The sequence below is a fragment of the Vespula pensylvanica genome, chromosome 6 (genome assembly GCF_014466175.1).
Source record: "Vespula pensylvanica isolate Volc-1 chromosome 6, ASM1446617v1, whole genome shotgun sequence".
Taxonomy (NCBI): Eukaryota; Metazoa; Arthropoda; class Insecta; order Hymenoptera; family Vespidae; genus Vespula; species Vespula pensylvanica.
Genome location: NC_057690.1, coordinates 6501475 through 6523024, shown reverse-complemented (window position 1 = coordinate 6523024; position 21550 = coordinate 6501475). Strand labels below are relative to the sequence as shown.

General features: G+C 40.2%; 1 long non-coding RNA gene across 1 annotated transcript; it reads right to left on the bottom strand.

The window, feature by feature from the left end:
* Positions 1–871: 871 nt before the first annotated feature.
* LOC122629898 lies at positions 872–21075 on the bottom strand. The gene is made up of 2 exons (XR_006327370.1): positions 17255–21075; positions 872–1055 (listed from the first exon to the last, which is right to left on the bottom strand). It is a non-coding gene; the product is annotated as an uncharacterized LOC122629898 (long non-coding RNA).
* Positions 21076–21550: the final 475 nt, after the last annotated feature.

The following is a 21550-nucleotide window of genomic DNA, read 5'->3' as shown; positions in this document are numbered from 1 at the left end:
AGTCGCGTTCTTGTCCGGATTTCGAGGACGCGGTAGTCGCGCGATAATAAATTATTCGAGATAGATGATGTTGCCACGCCACAACGGGTCTGGGCTTGCTCTCTGCTCCGGTACTATTCTGCAAGCGGGGTATTTATGCCGAGTCTGGCCGCCATGCTTCATACCACCCGGGATAGCAACCCCCTGAGTTATGTCGACCGCGTTGCTCTTGATAGATTTTACAATTTACGATCACCTACTACACACGTCATCGAAATAACAACCTAGCTAGTATCTTCGTTTCGTCTTATCTTCCAAATTTTCTTACTTATCATCTTGAAGAAATCGAGTAAGATAGCTTTCGTAGTTTTTACCTTGGATTCTTAAAGATGTTGACTTAAGAAATGTTTCTAAAGTCTTACTAATGTACCGAATGTACAACTTCTTTGACAAATTAACACTTAATCTTCACTTTTATCATTTCTACCAGATAGCAAAAAGATGATTAAAATATAAAACCACAATGATATCGACGATTAGGAAAAATGTATATACGTAGCATAAAGAGAATTAAAGTTTTGTAGAAGTTTTAGAAGTGACTATAGGACGAAATGCGACGTGGACTCGTCGTCAAGCGTAGAAGGGGTTAGTTTTATGGTCCAACAAAGATAAAGCTCTAACTATTACTATCCCGGCATATTATCTCTCAGTGCAAGGTGGAAACACACCATACTACAGTATCTCACCGGACTAGACCGCCATTTCATAAGCTTTCACATCATTTTCTCCGGCTAGTAACCCTGCCAACGAATATTTCGTACTCACCCTTGAATCTCTTTCGATGCTCTGCAAAGTGTCAGGTCAGTCGAATAGAATGAGTTTGAACGAGGCATTTTGCATTGCATGAATAATATATCTTTATTAAGTTATAGTGGATAGGGAACTTAACGGGTATGAGAAAATAAATATGACGTTGACATTTTAAACGAATGATACTGTAAATATTTTATCCTTACATTAAGATGTTATTTCGATAAATCTTCGTTTACGGAACTTTCCTTTTGGTACGTTATTCCCTGTAACATATTGAAAACAATTATATAAATAATTATCTTACGTATAAAACAAAATGCGATTCTATAAAGTATATCCTTTAAAAAAACGTCTTCATTTGCAAACTGATTTCCATTCCCTGTCATAATATAAAATCGAACGATATCGCTGACATTAGCTCAATCGAAAAGTCTCTCGACAGCTAGTCTCGCAATGAAATACTAATGCAATTAAACGCCGCCGACAAGGCCGCTCCGGATATTGGTACTCCTCGGGTATGCAATTCTATTACCCTTCCGCCTGAACGCTGCCAGTCCTATCACCACTCCTATTCACCCCCAAACGATCGTCCGTACAGAGCTTTTCTCTTCCTCCTTCATCGTCCATCCTTCCACCGATTTCCTTCCCTTGCTTGACTCGAAATAAAGCAAGTATTATCGAAATCGTTTGACTTTGAACGAACTCCTTCAAATCCTCAATATCACTTTCTGATGTTCTCTCTCTCTCTCTTTCTTCCTCCCCATCGCCTTTCCCTCTTTCCCTCGTCATTAAGAATGAGAAGTAAGAAAAAAGAATAAAATTTACTACCTTTGGAATCAGCCAATATGACAGCGTGATCACTATAATTAAATAAACAGATTAAAAAAGAAAAGAAGAGAGGTAAAAAATGGAACGTCGGTAAATGGGGTGAGTAAATAGACAGGCAATGAAATGGATAGGTGAAGAGGAGGGAAGAGAAAGAGAGAAGATTCAAGGGTGAAGTCGTGCAAGGGCGAAAGGGTATGACGGATTAGAATGCGACACGATTAAGCGAGCAAGAGCCGTCATCCTTCGACAACCGACACCCTTCACCAATTCGCCGATTCGAAACTGCTCGAGATTCCATTCGCGCCAATTTCGAACTATCGTTCGAGGCGAAGAGCAGCCATGGAATTCGCGCAAGAAGTTGCCAATATTTGTCAGCGACGAAAACTTTGGAATTTCTCGACGATTCTTAACTATTTAATATGGTAGGAAAAAAAGAATGGAAATTTTTAATATATTCCTACATATTTCAGAAATATTACGTAACAATTATAAAGTTTCAAAAATTATGTGGAATAATAATTACACAAAAACTATGAATACAAAGAATTATCTAAATCTAAATGAAACTTGTTCGACGAGTGACGATTCAAAGATCAAGATAGGTAGTATTTGGAGTGAGAGTAGAGATGGACCGAATTTGTCAGGCTAACAAGGTGTTAGCTTCTCACCGCGGTACGCCTCAACATTTGTAATGCTCAAAGTTAATTCTCAGTTGCTTCGAGAGAGCAGACGAAAACGGAACAGTGATAAACGTATTCGACGATACAAAAACTCGTTAGAACTTCAAACACTTGATTCAAAGAACTACAAGACCTCGTCCGATAAACGTATTACAAAAACATTTTTCACGGAAAAACGCTAGCAATAAAAACAAATCTGATTGATTCGAGAAAGGAGCAATAAAAGATATATATCTGTTCGATGGGAAATCTATATTCCAGCAAAATCTCGATACATCCTCTATCTTGAGAAATGATAGGTGTTCGAGGTTGACAAAGTCGATGGAAGCGTCAGCTATCTCGCCGTCAATCTGACCAGCGTAAATGTATACATATATAGATTCAAGTACATAGTAAAGTACCATAGTGTGAGAAAGAGAAAGATATAGAGTATGGGTGAAGGGATTGGGGAACAGAGAGAGAGAGAGAGAAAGAGAGAGAGAGAGAGAGAGAGAGAGAAAGAGAGAGAGAGTGAGAGACGAGTATAGTAAAGGAAGTCGGGACTTGCAGAGATTCGAGATGGAAGAGGGTGAGCGGTTTGGCGAGGACACCGGGTGGAGTCGACGGCGCTGCCCAGCATCGACCAGAATATTATGGACTTATCAAGCCATCCTAATAGTCTCATCAGGATGCAAGCCTGCAGATCTCATCATCCTCGGCTTCCCTGAACCACGTACCTACGTAGGAACGACCGAGCAATGGCGTTTCCTGGCGTAGATAGCGTTATAGGAAGTAATAGCGGACTGGTGTGATTACGTGCTGTCCTAAGGCACGGTCAGCTCTCAAGGACATTGCCATGGGACTTGAGTCTGGAGTCCACTTCCATGTCCTGCTTCGAGATCATGGAGTCTGTACCTTTTTCTCTACATTCTTCTGGAAACTTGCTCGATGGTTATCATATTTTTTTGTCGATAATATATTGAAACATACATCTTTATTATTAGTTATTAATATGATTCGATATTGAGAAAATAGATCGTTTGAATACAGACTTATCTATGTATATGTTTTAATCGTTCAATGATAAAGGCACATATATTTGATAATAGGAGAAATATTCTAGAAATACTTTCTTTTGAATTTTTAACTGCAACTTAAAATGTTGATAAAAAGAAACAGATTAAACAAAGTTTTTTGGCGATAAGATAAAGTAACATAAAACAAAGATAGACCCTCCATCGGTCAGAATCCTTCACCAAGGCATATTGCATACCATGCAATCGTAGTACAGAGAATTACATAGTTTTGGGATATATATTGTTGTTTAGTACGGTTTAGAATTTCCATAGATAACGGAGAATTATAACGGAGACCACTGTCACAGGACCGAGAAACCGTGAAGCATGCTCGTAGGTGTGCACGTACGCACGTAGACATATAAATCGCTCCTTTCTTCGAATTTGATTCGGAAACACAGAGACCAATTTCGATAGTACCGGGCGACTCTGTATGCATGCGCGCATGTATAAATGTCTGTGTGTACAGTTTAAGCGTTACACATTGGCAATGTTATAGTCAATGGATTACGCGTACGTATTAAATTCTAAGTAACCATTGCACCTCTAACATGGGCTATTTAGTATTAAAATTCTATTGTTATTGAAATTTAATTAACAATGGTATCGATGATCAGATGGAAAAAAGCTTATACAATGAAATAAAGAATACTGAAAAAAGAAAAATGGTGATCATATTCGTGTAGAATAATCTTTGGATAAGAAAAAAGAAAAAAAATAGAATGGAGCCGAAGGTCGGAAAGGAAGTAATCACCAAACGCAAACTCAATTATCAAGTTCGTTTTCCTTGATCAAAGTAGAAGCGGAAGTTGTCGGAACGTTGGAGATAAGCGGGCTAAATCGTCGACATGGTTACGGTACACCTGACCTCGTCATCTTTCCTTCTCAGTTCCTCTGACCCTTAGCCGCAACTAATAACTCGCCCTTTTTCTTTTCTCGAGGAACTACAAACTAATCTACGACACAGGCGTGCGCGCTCGTTCTCGCACACACACTTGTGGCCGCGGATATGCTATTGCCTCGAGGGAAATATTCCGCTTGCCTGATTTTCTCAGTCGGTCGATCATTCGACCTGGAAAGATCAGGAAGGCTGTAGATCCTGAGACGGTTGCTCTATCGGTAAAGAAGAAATATCAATCTGTAGGAAAGTGAAGATAGAAAGACGGAATTCTTTTGGATCGCGTTAGGACGAGACTTGATCATCCCGGTTAGAAGAGGAGGCTAGGTTTAAGCAACTCTGTGGAAGTTGCGGGTAGGGTCGGTTGGCCCGAGGGCGGCGGCAACTATTATAAACTGTAGCACCTCGAACTACCGCCTCCGGTCCTCCTTCTCCTTCCCATCTCCTCCTCCTCTCTTCTTCCTCATCCTTCCACTCTTCCTTCCCCCGGTTAGTCTCCAGCTCGCCACCTCCTCTTCCTTCCTGGACAACCCCACTATAGCACCGTTCACCGTCTACGTTCGCTTCGAACGCCCGACTCTCCGTCTCCACACCGCCCCCAAATAACCCAAGGGCCCTGCCGAACTAAACCCACACCCTGCAACTCTGGCCGGTCTCTCTACGAGTAGTCTCTCTCTCCTACGTCGTACCCTCTAATCAATCAACCCCCAGGCATTTCGGCCGGTCCGCGCCAGGGATCGCGGCTTTGCCAGTCTTTAGAGAGACGTCTCTCTATCTCCAAGAATGAAAGAGAGAGAGAGAGAGAGAGAGAGAGAGAGAGAGAGAGAGATAAAGAGAGAGTACAGCCAGTACCGAAGCGTTAACCTTACTACGTTACTATTTCCGTTGCCAGTCCAGAGTTCTCTCGAAGCTTTGCTCAGCAACATTGCTGTTGCGGAATCTCTTTGAGGCAGTCCGCGTTCAAGATTAAAAGCTCGAGAGTACACGGCGACCCAGTTACACGATATCGATACTCAAGGCCTTTGACCGAGCTTTCGTACTGAATCCTTACCCTTAAGACAAGAATCGTACATAATCTCTCTGAAGTCGACTTAAAGAATTCTTCTAATGATCTCAAAGATACGCTTGCAGAGATACAAAATGAGATTAGAAACACTTTATAGTTTTAATCTATATATGTGCTTTCGATTCAAGAATTTTGGCTGATTACCAGAAAATGATGCACTTAGAACGAGATTCTTTGTGGTAGCAGTCGATGGCAGGCACAGTGCAGTTAATAGGTAATTATCACGGTGCGATTTTGCTCGGCAGCCAATTCCATTCATTTCCTCGATATCTTGGGAGCAGCGACCGCGTGTCATCCATTGGCTTCAACGATCGTGTGTGCGTATCTACGTAACGTTCGAATATCTGCCCTTTTCTCGTTCCTACTCTCCACTGTTAGCAGCCCATTGACGCGAACCATAGTTGCAAAAGGAAATGGAGTAATTATAAGGAAATGACGGGCGTCGCCCGTGTGGTGGATTAGCATTGAAACCTTTGACGGAACTCGTATCTATCGGACGTATTGACCCAACCCATACACTTTATCTTCAAGCTATTAGAATCTTCTTACGCTACTCGAATTATATTGTAATTCCGGGAAATGCAAACGTATCTAAAGGTAAAGAGAAAGATAGAGAGAGAGAGAGAGAGAGAGAGAGAGAGAGAGAGAGAGAGAGAGAGATATTACTAATTTTGATCCTTTATCATTCCTCAAACACATATGACGAAATTCTCCGACTATCGATTGAACTTTATAATTAATCTTATACCCATTTATTGATTTCTTCCGCATTTATTATCACAACAACCTGAATCAATATCGTAATCATTATTTTAAGAATGTCGTTTTTATCCGATGATCTGATGATGATAGAACTCAAACGTTACTCTTAAACGAATTCAAGAAAAATTAAGAAGAATAAATGAAAACAAATAAAAGATTTAGACTCGTGGAAATAATACGATACTAGAAAATTCATCGCGAAATAGCGATTAAACTCAGGCGAAGCGCGAGTCGCCTTGTCGAAGACCGCAGATGTCTCTAGCAGACGCGAAATCGTTAACGTTTAATTGCGCACTTAGGTCCCTCTGACACTTAGGTTCTAAGCCGCGGTAACGCGAATCTACACGCATAGACCCAGACACACAGATACACAAAAGCATTCTAAACGTGTATATGTGTATGAATTAACCGACGAGGCGACGAGCCAATACTCCGCGTAACAGCTCTAGGGATGTGCAATGCAATTAATATAATTACTTTCGATTACATGGAGGCACAGAGAGCGAGAGACTGCTTCTGTCGTGAATTTGCGGACTGGTAGAGGAAAAGAGCTGTATGCTATGGTGGATGGGGAAGGAGGTTTACAGCGAAGGAGGTTGTATGTTCACGTACCAATACACGTATGAAGAAAACTAAAGACTTCAATCTTTCTTATCTTACAGAAATAAATAAAAATATAAATATTTAAGTTGAAAATTATAAAATACATACGTATACATTTATCTATTAAGATAACAATCTAGCACTGCAGCAACAATACTCATCTACTTATATACGCTAAATTAGAAATGAATAACTTTGGTTAAACGTAAATATCCAGTAAACAATCGCAAACTGTAGAGACTTACCAAGGATTTTCATGCAATATTCAACAAAACGAAGGAACTCGTTGGTGAGCCGGCCGAAGTAAATCTAACAATTTTGTGTATCTCCGTTCACCGTGTAATCGTATTGCTACCTGTATACATATTCTGATGTATATCTGTATGTGCGCTCGCGCAAACGAACGAGCGCGTATACTTTGGCGTGCGAACGTCCGAGCTCGTGAGTTTCCCAGAACGAAACTACGTGCGTGGTCCAAATGCATGCAATTTTGACTAGATTAACGCTGCATTATTCAGCTAATTAACTGCTAGGAACGCTTCTGTCGGTGTTTTCGCTATCTCTCTAGGAACGACGTCGTTTGTCTTACGGCCATACCCGAAGACACCTACATCGAGACCGCTATTATCCGCATTCTGCCATGCTATTATTATTTTAATACTTGAAATCCCACTTCTGTGTTTCTCACGAAGTGGATAAGTCGAAGAAAATTATTTTAAATAGAACGAAGAGATAGAACTGTTTAATTTTTCCATCCCTTTCCAACTCCTTTCCTCGACGTCGGTAACTCTGAAATATCTAACGTTAAAGATTTTAGCATCTTTGACATCTTCAAAGAACTCACGACAATATGATGAGAATAAGGATACGTAGCATTCAGTTTCGAAATAGCAGTATAGAAAGCAGAAACACGTATATAGTATCAAGATGGCAGCATATTAGTGATATGCCTTGGTCTCTAGACTGGGCTTTCGAGAAACGACTGTCGCTACTTCCGCAGCTCGTCCTCGAGGAATATTCAGCCATTGCCTCTCCTCCTCCTCCTCATCCTCCTCCACTTCTCTTTAGGTAACCGCTGTTCTGCTTTCTCAATTACGCTCTCTTTCTCTCCCTTACCGCTGCTTCCTTCTCTACCTCATCCTAACCAACCCTCTGGTCACCCTCCTCTCACTTCCTCTTCTACTACCATCCGACCCACCTTCTCTCGATTCGGTCAAAGTTTGGAGAGCTCGCGCTTGAGAGGAAACGCCGAACGCCACTGCAATATCGTATAGTATTCTCGAAGAACATGACGAGGAAAACGTTGGACTCGATTCCGTCCACCGAAAATTGTTTGATGCATTCACTTTGTGTCAATACTCTGATTGAGATGTAATAAATTTGACGATGATAGCCATTCATGAGAAAAACGAAATAAATATTTCTGATAATATTTATAACGTCCTCTCCCGAATATCTCTTTGTTTTCTGATCCTATTAAATAAGGCGAAGATCGCCGATAAGAAATGTATTGCAAGAAATTATAATTCATTTAAAATCAAATTCATTCCTTTAAACTTCACTCACGTATCTTTCATAAATTACGTTCCTAATTAATATTTGATCTGATAATTAACCAACAGTTTATTGAACATTCTGTTTAACATTATATCGACGAATCTCAAAACTGATTTCCAAATAGTAAAATGTCAACTAATTACAACTAGCTATATTCGATAATAAGAATTTTCTACAAAATGTATAAACTTAGTAAAAACTAATATGCAATTAAACTTTTCTGCTATTGAAAAATCTACTAATGTAAGATAAACCACGCCGTAAGGAAAATCTTATGTACCATTATCTTTATTCGATTTTCATCGTTCATTGTCTTTTGCATCATTATCTGCAATGCTACGAATAAAGTGATCTTTTCGCCAAAGAAGATAAGACTATCCTAGTATTGTTAGAAAACAAAGATATAGATATGTCAAATACGAGTAAGAACGGCATCACTAGACTATCAGAGGAAACAAAAGTAAAAGAGAAAGAGAGAAAGAGAAAGAGTGCTAGTAGAGGATATGAGGAGACACTGCATTCTCTCTGGAGAAGCAACAAACGAGAAAGCTGGTGCAAGTAGTGCGATCGCGTTATGACGCAGAGCTGGTCGCGAGTTTGTTGCCAGCGTATGTGTCGATACGTATGGACACCTACACAAAACCCCTAGCGTCACTTCGACCCCGGTAACCTTCCGTTCCCTGCACCCTCTCTCTCTCTCTCTCTCTCTCTCTCTCTCTCTCTCTCTCTCGCTTTCTCTCTCTCTCTCTCTCTCCGTTCACCCTTCCTTATTGCAAGTTCCACGGTCCGTGCATTAAACTATGGAGTTGCCCAGGCATCGACCCAACCCAACCACCCACCATCTGGATATGCGGCCTGCGCGCATATACGCTATGTACATTTCTAATCAAGCGATATTGTAACTGCGGTCTAACCTCCAAACACTACGGCCTCCACCCAACCATCCCCATCAGCTCCCGAAGCACCTCTCTCTTTCCTTCCACCCACCTCAACACTGCCACCTCTCGCTACGACCAACTGCCACCAACAACGCCGTGCTCCTCCTTCGTGTATTCTCGCACCGGTATTAAATTGTAAACTTGTGCCAGGCATCGCTCCTACCTCTCCTACTACTACCACCACCACAACGTACTACTCTGTCTCTGTTTCTCTCTTTACCTCTATCTCTCCATAGAGTCGAACACCAACTGCACCCTCGGAGACGTTTTGTGTATCTTCGCTGGGATGCTACTGCACCGAGTTTGTCCGTCCCTTCCAAAAGTTTATATTGTTTTTGTTCTCCTCGGAAATGTATGAACCAGCTGTGTTTATGCACCTTCGAAACTCCAATCTCATCATCGTTTTTCATTCTCCAATCAAACGATCGTTAACTACCAGGTTCGATCTATATGTACGATTGACATTCCGATTCAGTTTCCGTTTTCGATTACGATCCTCAAGTTCGTCGAGTTAGAACCGTTGGATTAGTCCGTTAATCGATGTGCGGACTAGACCCAGGAGATGATATAGAATGATTTTAAATCGTAACAAATAGTTCGAAGTTCTGTCAATATGACTTGACAATTGCACGAGTTTCTGTGTATTTTTTTCATCATACTTATTCCTATGAACAAGCTAAATATGTTACAAATATCTAAGGAAATAATAGTTACAATACCAGGAAGATATTGTATGTTGCATCAAACATCTTTGTCAATATTATCCAGCTTTCGTTTCTTCGCAATTTCCTCTCTCGGAAACTATACATAGACACGTACATAGAACGAAATAGAAGACAAAAGCGAGAGAACGTCGAACAAGAGACGAGACTTCGGCGTCGGCGTCGGCGTCGTGAATATCGACGTCTTCAAGTCAGCTTCTACCCCAACCATCTAGCCTTCTACCTCCCTCAACCCACCCCGTACGAACAGAAATGTGGTACTTCTCTTCGACCGAGCCCACACCCCCTTCCTCCTCACGCGAAGCCCACGGAAAATTAATGGACTCGATTCCCGTCGTCCAACCCACACGAATATGGCTGCTACCGTGCTCACCACTACAATCCAGAATCAAAATTCACGTAGGATACTAGCTGAAATTGCGGAGCCGCGGATGTCGCGGCTAAGCTCCTCTTACCAACCATGAATCGAAACGTTTAACGCGAAACTTGTGGATAAGCGAATGGGAAATATTGAAGTTCCAATATTCTAAAGATTGTACAAAAACGATACAATGACTTCATTATGCATCTTCCGATGTATAAATTCAACGTAGGAAAAGAACTTTCAAGATATAATTCCTTTTTTATTCATTGTTATCTTTGAAAAAAAATTCATCTGATTGAAAGTTGTATAAATTTCCTGAACGAAGAAAATAACATGCTTTGATTTTTATTTCATCATGAATCGGCCTATGATCCATCATTCCACGAATATACCTCAAAGGATCGTTTATTGAATGAATATGTCAAAAGTAAATATCAAGGCCGAACGAGTTTCTAAGCAGAGGCAACGAAAGCGAAGTGATTACATAAATTCATTCAGAGAAGCGAAACGTTCAACGGCAACGCGTTGAATGTCTTTATAGGATCGCTCGGCTTACGTAAAATTCCATTGAGGGCAAAGTACATTTTGTGCCAAGTTATTCGAAGCTCGATTAATGATACGGACATTGCCGCTCTGGCATCTACCCTAAATCCACGTTTCAACCCTTACACGTTTAAGCACCATCACGGTATTATGTGATTTTATGAACGATACATCCACGTAATCCGACAAGGATTATGACACGCACAAAGAAGGAGGTGATAGCTTCATGTTTGAAGGTATTATGACAAACCTTCTTTTTTGTTAAAAATTACGAAATAATGATCAATATTTTCGTCATATCGCGTAAAGATAGTTTCTACGCGTTTTATTTATAATAAAATATTTTAATATTTGATACTATATGTGTATATATATATATATATATATATATATATATATGCATATATACACGTACATATATATATATACATAAAAGTTATAAGATACTTTACAAGGTATCTTGAATAAAAATTTAGCATGGTATGAAAACGCTTTCTCACACTATTTTATGCACCCTAAATCTTTGGCTTAAGTAGCTCGTACAGCTCGCATTATGATTTTTGTAGATACAGTGAATTTCTTGAAAAACCTGTTTTATCGAGAGCAACCTTGGTCCAGAGTTTTCTCACGGTACTGACCATTGGTCATCTCACGAGATGCGAATGGATGACGCGCATCCGATGAGAAGTAGAAGCGAGGGGATGAAACTGGTCATTCAGGACCACCGATACATCTACGACGCAAATCCATGAATGACATTTACATAATTCCGTATTTCCTACGTCAAAAAATATGATGAGTATTTAACTCATATCTCATTATCACATTTTCAAAATTTTAAATTAATAATTATACATAAACATTTCTTGTGTCGGAAATTCTTCAAATGTCTATTCAAATTATTTGACAATAAGCTCCCTATTTACAATGTAGGTAATAATAAAATTTTATATTTAAAAAAATTTTTAGTTTTTTAAAGAAATAAAATTTTATATATTTAATAAAAGTAATCAAATAATATTAAAATATCTGTTAACCGTCAGTTTTCTATTATAAACTTAAAATAGATTATTCGTACTACTTATATGCAAATTTAAACGAGTTCTTAAATACTTTTTTTCTCGATATAGTATCATCACAGAAACGAGCCCTACATCCATCAGTAAAGATTTCCAGATGAGCACTTGAGAATAATTGTTTCTTAAATATTTATGTGAAAAACGACACGATTGAAAAGATTCCGAAGGGTAACTCTTTCCTACGTTCTCGATTTCCAATTGAAGAAACCTGTCTTGCTGGACCTAAGAATGAAGTTCCGTTACCAGTCGAGTTCTCACGATCCCTGGACCAATCCATGGACCAATAGTCAAGCAGCATTCTTCGGAAAAGAAAGAAACGACAAAGTAGTGGGGATCATTTTGAAGTCTAAAATGAAAAATCCATTTTATTGGCGAGAGAAACTATCAGAACCGGAAACTGGTTCGGTGTATTTCAAGAGACGGAAATCTCGGTTTGTTGGTCAGTTTGAGGGATGCTGCAGTCCACGCAGCATCCCTTCTGCTCGTAAAGACATTTTTCACACATTGACAAATTTTTTAATTGTTGTTTAACGTCAAACGCAACTTCGTTGGACGACCAAATCGAAGAAGTTGATGTCCTGCACGAAACTACAGTGAGTAATCTCTTATTTCATTTAAAACGCGAGTGATAAAACGCACTTAGAACGCGATTGAATCAACGTTCTTCTTTAAGTAGTTTAATAATTACATACATTAATTACGTACAATCCTATCGATGGACGTCTTCGTCGAATTTCGGTAAAATTACTTTTCATTTTACGTTTTCATATGAAAACAAATCATTCGATCTTACTTCGAAATACCATACTTTCGTGGTAAACCGATCTCGTCTCGTACGAGTATCGTCGGACGAGAACTAATATTGCGTTACATCGAGGATCCCTTTCGACATTCGTGTCTGAGCAATCCGAGGTTAGAATTATTGATCTAATACTCGAGGAAGCTAAGCCGGGTGTCTACGTTGGCCGTGAACGTATCTTATACTTCCCACCCTACGTACCACCCCCGACTGGGCTCAAAGCCTCCAGCTCGGCAGCCCTAAAAGGAACCCCATAATTAATCGCGTCCCAGCCGAAACACCCCCGAATAGAGGTAGCTTCTCACTATACCTAAATGAATTCCCTATGGATGCGTGCACACAAAAGGGAGAAACTGAAGTAGACAATAAGACAATACTTTTTTCAAGAAATTGTTTCTACTAATTCATGTGTATTCTTTCTTAAAAAAAAGGAAGATCTTAATTTCATTGGCAACAATCGTTCTTTATAGCTTTTAGGATTAACCGATCAACACACTAATTATCCATGTAACCTGTTGAATCCAGGATTATCGGACTTTTTAATTACATTCCGATAATCTGCACAAATTAAATAGAGATAATCAGATTGTTTCTTTGCTTTCTGATTAATTTCATCGAAATGATAGGTAATTGAATATTTAGAAAGGTTTGCAATACGAGCGTTTATAAATATTGCTGCGGTATATTATTGATCGAAAATATAGTGACGAGCTATAGATTTTGGTCCATCCCCTCGTTACATCCATTTACCTGTCTATGTGTGCATTCGAAGAGCGATAGATCGCAATTTCGTTTGACTAAAAGTACGGAAATCTAATACTGCGATATTTCTGCAATGGATTCGCTTGAAATTATAGTACGTTGAAATTCATATAGTATGTTCCGTCAACCTATAAATTCGAACTCATGCAAAATATCGTATTAATTATATGAATATCGTTATAAAGATAAAACTTTTTTAATTGTTTTTTTTTTTTTTTAATGAAACTCTAGATATACGAAAGATCACGGAAACAAAATCGTTTATGGAAAAGTGTCATCAAAAAAGGGATTAACTTTTTCACGAAACAGCTAAACACCAAGATTTGTAAACGAGTAAAAATAAAAAAGAATAGTTTTTTCATACTTTGCCAAACCGTAGAGTCAATTAGGGAACATCGATAATCCTGAAAAGGTCTCAATCGGTAAACACTTGTAAACGAGGTACATACTCGGCAACGGTGGTGGCTTCTCGTACCTTAGAACGAAGCGTTAGGTCGGTCGTACTAGCAGGTTAGAAACTACGTGTGGCCAGTGATTACGTCGATCGCCGAAAGAACAAACTCTGGATTGGATTAAGCACACGGCTGCACCGGCACCTTCGCCATTTACCGGCCGTGGCCGGCAGTCGCCGCCACGGTTTACCATAAAGTTTACAACTTCTGTCAGCCTTCGCGGCCGCTGTAACCGTGCTAGAATGACGACAGGCCGACCCCTTTGGTCGTTGGTGTTCCTCTACGATCCGCACACTTGTGTCCTTTCTCTATGTCTCTGTCTTTGTCATTCACCTAGATGAAACTTACATGCAGATAGGAGTTAACGCAAGAGAGACACGATAAGTTAATAATCACGTTCATTGTATTCGAGAAAACAACCACGATCATTTCGAAAAGCTCGTAACTTCAGCAAATTTAAGATCTTATACCTTTATTTGTTTCTCTGACATCTCGATCATATATTTTGTTAAATTCAACCGACTTTATTTTATGATTTCTTCCCTTGCTCTTACCTCTCTTAGGTTCGGTTGAAGGACAGGTTAAATATCAATTTAGCTTCGCTCGTTCCCGAATGGTGAACTTACATCTTAATACAAGTCCAGCCGTTTACCATACGGAGTGAGAAATCTAGTTTGTACCAAGTTCGTGGTATTCTAGAGTAATGGAGTGGAATCATTTCCACGTGCCATTTAACTCAAGTCCAAATTATATTACAATTTGCTGCGGAAACATGGTTCCGCGCTAAAAATAATATGCGGCAACGCGTGCTCTCGAAACGTTTCAAACCACGAATTTGTTAAAGATCTCGTCTTAATATTCGCAAAATTTATAACGCGTTACAAAAGTGAGAAAAGATAAAAAAAGAATTGATTTTATTTAAAGTAATGATAAATTACGATCTAACAATATCCTTGTACTTTCTCTCGTATTCCAAACCAACGCGTTTGAATTTGCATCGCTTTTCAGTTGCAATGTTCGCCTTCCAAAAAGGGCTCTAAACAGGAAGGTAGCGTAACGCACATAATGGCGTCAATGCAGGCTAAGCCGCAAGGGGAAGTACGATGCAGCACAACGCGGCCATCCCCTTTTCGTGCAAGAGTTAGTTTCCAACGAGGGTCCGGCACCCTTTCCTTAATTCGCAACTAAGATGGCAGCCGACCCGTCGGCCATTTAGTTTCACCCTCCCGTTCAATGTTCCAACTTGCATCGCGAACACTCATACGTAGAAGCCTTTCTATGTATATGCACGTACATACGTTTACTTACTCTCTTACGACAGTGTGAGAATCGTGCAGTCATCGTCTATGTATAACGCGAGGCAGGATAATTTTCTCAATTTCGCAGTGTCTCCCGTGGGGTCGGTCGTTAAGGGCTCGAAGTGAGATTCCAGGGGGTTGAGGAAGGTTTTTAGGGTATAAGGGGTTGGTAAGGGTTAGACCGTAAGATAGTTTGATAGGCTTGGTTGCCAGGAGACCTCTAAGACCTTAGCCCGACCGTCTAATGCCCAGAAAGGCTGCCACCTGCACATATGTACTTCAGGCTTATAAGTGATCCTACCTATGTATCTATCGATACCCTCTGCATCTACTGTATTATGTATATCTCGATAAAATAGAAGAAAATATATTTACAAGTATTAATAAATGATTAAGAATTACGAGATTCTGAATATAAAATCTTTAAGAAACGATATAAATTACGTAAGACGCCAACTTTCCTTAATCATAATCTTTAAATTAAACATACTTTTCATCTCAATTGATATATCGGATATACATACAATAAATTCATTCTGACGTATTCAATAAAAAATTTTTTTTCTGAATAGGAAAACTGATTGACTCCTTTTGAAATTTCTTAGATAACGGATGAGTATAAAATATTGAAATTTAATTGAAAAGTTGATTGTATTTGTTCGGTCGTTTAGATCAAATATTCGTGCGTTTATAAACGCACGAATATTCTCGATCGAGCCTCGTCAACCGCGAGGTACAATCTTTCGCTTAGCGCCGTTCCTAACCTATAACCTTCTCTTTCTATAAGCCATTTTAGAGCGGCGACATTAATGTGGCGTAATGTACCAGCATGCATATCCACCGGACAAGGAGTATAAGGTCAGAGATACTCGCGCGGCCAATGGCTGAACGTGGTAGCCTGTACCGAACAGTTTTACCGATAAGACCCACCGTGTTTAACAGCCCCCGGCTAAAGCCACCCTTCCTCCCATTCACCCACCACCCTTCCGTAGTTCCCTCCACCCCTTTACTTCGCTACACGTAGAACCTCAACTGTATATTACATGGCACATAGGTAAGCGCTTGCTGGTAACGCTCCACGGATAAGCCAAAACGCGAAAACTTTGCCACGATCTCACTTTTGACTCGTGCAACTACCTACGCTCTGAATCCTTCTCCAAAAAGTAGCCCTACAACTTCGATGAACTTGTTAAATATAATCAAAATATTAGAAAAACTTCTTATGCATTAATGAAATTCTATTCGAAGAAAGATTAATTAGTTTCGTAATCATCGCATAACATCAGTGATCTCGGTTGAGATTATGTTTATTTATCGATTTGTTATAATTATTGAAATACGAATGTAATAAATATCGTATGTAAAATCATTTCATATTATCTCGATAATTATCGACATTCATTCGATACACTTTACACGACGCAGAAAAAATAAGACGAACGTCGACAATAAAACGAAAGGATACGATCGATTTTATCGGAATGGACTTTCTCTCTCGAAGGAATGAAACAAAAAGAAGGAGAAAAAACAAGGAAAGCCAAGGCCGAGAGAAAAAAAGAAAACGAAAAAAAAAAGGAAAGAAAGAGAAAAAAGGAAAGAGAAAAAAGAAAATAGAAAAAAAAGAAACGAAGCGAAGGTGTCTCGGTTGAAAATCGACGCGAGCGCCGGAGGTATGTGGAGGAGGAAGAAGAGGGGATTACGGCGATGCAGAAGCTCCGGGAGCACAAGAAACAACCCCTTAGAGCCGGATCAATAGAAGAAGGGGGGTGGTAGACGCCCGGACTGAGGTGCCGAGTGGGAGGGAAGTCGGCAACGGAGCGGTGGTCGTCGCCGTTGGCGAGAAGGGTGAGACGCGAAGAGTGAGCAAGAGAGAAAGAGAGGGATGAGAGAGAAGGAGTGAGAGAGAGAGAGAGAGAGAAGAAGAGAGGAAGAGAGGGTTGAGAGATGCAGGGGTGGAAAAATCTTAGGTTCCTGGAGCGTTGGCGGAGAAGAGCAGAGATCTAGCAATGGTGGGAGTAACCTTAGACAAGAGGCGTGGTCTGCTTCGTATTCTCACCCCCAGGGTTTCCACGGAGAAGCAACCCTTATCGTCGACGTCGGAGGCCGAGCACCATGGACGACGACAACGACGACGACTTGCATGGAAGACATTGTACGACGACGTTGAATCTTCTTTCTCTCTATCTCTCTGTCTCTCTCTCTCTCTCTCTCTCTCTCTCTCTCTCTTTCTTTCTTTCTTTCTCTTCTGAAATCAATCTGTTTTTTAGCTTTCTTCTTTGTCTTCCCAGCGAGGAGAACCTCCCATGGTTCTTATCACAAAAGAATGCTCGCGACGCGACGAAAGAAAGAACGCCGTAGAAAGGTAGATTTGTACGCGACGAGGATGTCCCGACGAAAGCTCGCGGCGGAGAGCTTTTTTATCGGCCAACGGGTAGACGAAGCTCGAAGAGTGAAACGCTGCCGCTGCGGCCGTACTTTTTTACGGCGCATGCGGCTAACTCGCGAGAGAAAGACCACCACCGGTGCTAGCTGTCGTTGGTGGTGGGGTTGAAAGAGAATCGAACCTCGCTAGTCTGCGTTCATCGCTCTCTCTTTTTCTCTCGATGCTCACTCACACGTTCACTCTCTTATTCTCTTTTCTTTTTCACGTCTGTACGTTCGAGTACGTACTGGAGTAAAGTTAATCCGTAGAAAGTGAAAAGAGCCATAAGAAATTACTGAATCGACCTAGAATTTTAAGAAAAAATTTTTTTGAAAAGCACGAGTTTTTCATTGAGATCTAATCGGATGTACCTGGTATCAATGTGCTAATACATATATTCTTATATTCTACGTATAACGAGACCACTGCATTACCTTCAGACTTACAAATAGAGAAACAGGTTCATTCATGCTACGAATCAACCTCTAATCACCACATTGACTTCTATCGTAGCACGATCTATGACTTTTGAAAAGCATACGTACGCTTTGCAATACGAAGAACCGATACAGCGTACCATGATCAGTTTCCTCACACATACATTAAAGCACGTTTATAATAGTGGTCGTTTACACAGGCAAATCTTGCAGTACGGAACGTTCATACATTTCGGTTACATTACCGTAGACATCATCGGATGTGTTGACGGGAAATACGAGCATAACTCAACCGATCCTACCTGCCGGTATTTCGCTAAAATCTGTGTCCCTCTCCGTTCCTCCCTTCTTCCTCTTCCCACCAGCCTGTTCTCTCACCCTCTTCAACCCTCTCGCTCCTCTTCACTACCCTATCGTGTTCCCACTTCGACCCTCTCTGTCTCTTTACTCTCTCACTCTCTCTCCCTCTCTCTCTCTCTCTCTCTCTCTATCTTCCTCTAACACTGCACTGAGTGATGACGTCATTTCCTACCGAGCATTATACATCTCACAGCGTATTTCCGTCGCGCGATTAAGATTGGCTGGACTGTAACCTGCAAAACGAGATCTTCATATCTGAGAGACGTTACGCGTGATTCTAGTTGGAAATGAAGGAATTAAAAGATGTTGAAATCGATTTGTCGAAAAATTAACGAGATTTTATACTTCGTACTACATTTATTTCACTATTATTTTTAATATATGATAAACGTGTAGTAAAGTTATTGATTACTATATCTATATGCTAATCGATTACGTTCTTTTCTTTCGAAGTTGTCCAAAATTTGATCAAAGTCCGTGAAACTCGTTGCGTTGAATTTTGTTGTACGAGTACACATCAAAATACGTACGTGATTCGATTTAGGGAATAACTATGACAACCAGAAGCTCGGACAACGTATTAATTATTGCATGCAGAGGCAAATTGTTTTCGTTATCGTATTCCTCATGCTGAATCATCGCATACGCGTATTTCGCATTAAATTATCATAACCATGGCATTCATAAACAAGGCATCGTTATAAGACCGAAGAAATTGTTTCAATTGTAAAATAAAGTTCAAGCGAGTCGGAGTTATTTATTGAAATGGAACTTCCGAGCGCCTAGCTCAAATCAAACGACGAATATGAAGGTTAGAATAAACGACCAATTGGACGATCGCAATTCACCCAACGAGTGTGACGCTTTTACAGTTATGGCTTCGTAAAAGGCAAATTGTACTCGAATTACCCAACAAAAGCTCGCACTTTACTTATCCACGACTAGGTACGTTTATTATCGTAAAAACATTTTCAACTTCGAATGAATGAACCAAGGGAAAAGGAGATGTAAATATAAGTACAAAGATTACTTATATAAAGATGATAATATCTATATCTATTTTAAAAAAAAAAAAGTCAAAATAAGCAATAAGCATAGAAAAAAAGTTATCGATATTAACGATAAATGAAAGGATCAAATGAAATTACACCCTTGTCGCTATCGAAGAGTGTCTAGTAAGTAAATAGATTGGGTGGCAGGAAGGAAGTATCGCAAAAAGACTCTTGCACGGATACAATCCCGTAAATTTCTTCGGCAGTACGGACCCCTCCATGTTCAACAGGAAGCAAGAAAAGCCAGTTGTTCGATGTTTTACACGCTGCTGGTCCACTCGGCGCGACGTGTTTGCCGGAATCAATTGTTGTTTCGGGGTTTGTTTGCGGGCAAAGTGCAGCGTGCGCTGCCCAATGAGCCACCGTCGGAATATTAGCGTGGAACACGAACACACGGGAGAGAAATTTGAGCGTCAACGCTACGAGTTCGCGATTGTGACGCGTTACCGGTACGATTCGAAAACGTACCATGAAAACACCCTCGATTGCTGCTTGCGATTTGAAAGAGCTAGAGTGAGAGAGAAAGGAAGAGAGGGAAAGAGCAAATTCTAAACCATTATTATTGTTGCTGCTGATTGAAACAACGATTCATAGAAACTATGCAAGCTTTCGCCTCGAAATCCTAAATGCTTTTACTAGTGAATACAATCAGTTCGTGAAATTTCTATGAAAAAGGATTTTCCAAGTTCTTTCTGTGATGAAAAAAGAAAAAGAAATGTCAGAAAGAAGTAGTACATCACAGTAGCATCCAAGACGATTCCCACGGGACATCTTCCTCTACTGGAATCTCTGGACCGCAGAGTTCCGGATTCCAAAAGAGGAGAGTAACTTGCCTCTTAGAGCGAGAAGGGGAACCGCTTTTCGTCCAAGCCAAGGGTCGTGCGAGAGGTTTCTCCTAGAAAACTGGTCCAGCATCTCTGGACACTCGGCGAACTTTCGAACTAGTCTTAAACATGACACGAAAGTCCACTTGATAAAGTTGATCATTCGCGAACTGTGCAAAGAGAAGTAATGGAAATGTGAAACGAAGAATATATTTAAAAGAAAGAATAGTTATTATACCACGAAAGTGAGCTGTTTCCTTTAAAAACAGTCTAAAACGATTCTTCTTTCTAATGTTGAATGTCTAACACCATGGATTAAAAATTGCTAGGTAACCTCGTTAATTACGTTTTCACCCCCTACTCGTACGCCGTCACTGTTCTACATTTCTGACCGTTACAGACAATAACGTACGAGTTTCAACAGAATCCAATTAATGCTGACATCTCTCCGGATGTCTTTCACCATTTTGAATTTTAAACGGCGTAATATGCTAGCCGACACACGTCAGTCTCTCAAATTGGCGAGCACTTTTCTCATAGGATCAAGTTACATACTGGTCATGGTTATGTCAACGTTGTTGCGTAGATGTTCTGACTTTTATTCTTATATTTTTTTTACTTTATCAAATTATTATCTAACCTATCAATCGAAGCAACGATATCTTTTTCCAAATTAAATAAATAAAATTTTATTAAAGATAAAGTTAGTAATGATAAATGAATTAAGAGATAAAAAGATCTTAAAGAGGAACGTATTTATCTCTACGAATAATTATAACATAGCGCCGAGTCATGGTTCGTTATCAAAGAACGAATACATTAACGTAAGATCTTCCTGCTTGTCCCCAACGTACCATCGTAAAGAGGAGACAATGCGGCTAGCTACAAAAACAGGAGTATATCTAGAATGGCGAAGAAGAGAGAACGGAGCCCTTACCTAATCCCGAGACAATACCTTGTTCGAGCGTCGTCGCCAAGGCAAAGGCAAAACGAGGGGGTGGACGATTCTCAAGGGCGAGAAGAGAAGCCCCTTTAACCGGTCGAATGTGTCCGAGGTTGGAGGTGGAAGGTGGAGATACAGAAAGAGGAGAAGAAGGAGAAGCTGGAGAAGCTGGAGAAGCTGTAGAAGGTAGAGGAGGAGATTGGAGGTGGTAGAGGAGTGGAGAGGGTGGACGGTCACTTGACGATTAAGAACACGTACTAACCCTGCTTGGTTTTCCACCCCTGCAGCCTAGGATCAATACAACTTACTTTCCC